Genomic DNA, 277 nt, shown 5'->3' with positions numbered 1-277 from the left:
GAACAAAAGCATTCTTGTTGAGGCTGATCCTGAACCTGAAAGGACCTTGAAGAGAAAGCTAAGAGAAGCAAAGACAAAACTCTCTGTAGAGGACCTAACATAAATCTTCAAAGAAGAAGAACCCATGGCAGCCGAAAACAACAACAATGCCAATAATGCAAGGAAGGTGCTGGGTGACTTTACTGCACCTACTCCCGATTTCTATGGGAGAAGCATCTCTATCCCTGCCATTGGAGCAAACAACTTTGAGCTTAAGCCTCAATTAGTTTCTCTAATG

This window comes from Arachis duranensis, chromosome 3 (genome assembly GCF_000817695.3).
Source record: "Arachis duranensis cultivar V14167 chromosome 3, aradu.V14167.gnm2.J7QH, whole genome shotgun sequence".
Lineage (NCBI taxonomy): Eukaryota > Viridiplantae > Streptophyta > Magnoliopsida > Fabales > Fabaceae > Arachis > Arachis duranensis.
The sequence above is the reverse complement of the archived record's forward strand: the minus strand, read 5'-3'. Positions refer to the sequence as shown.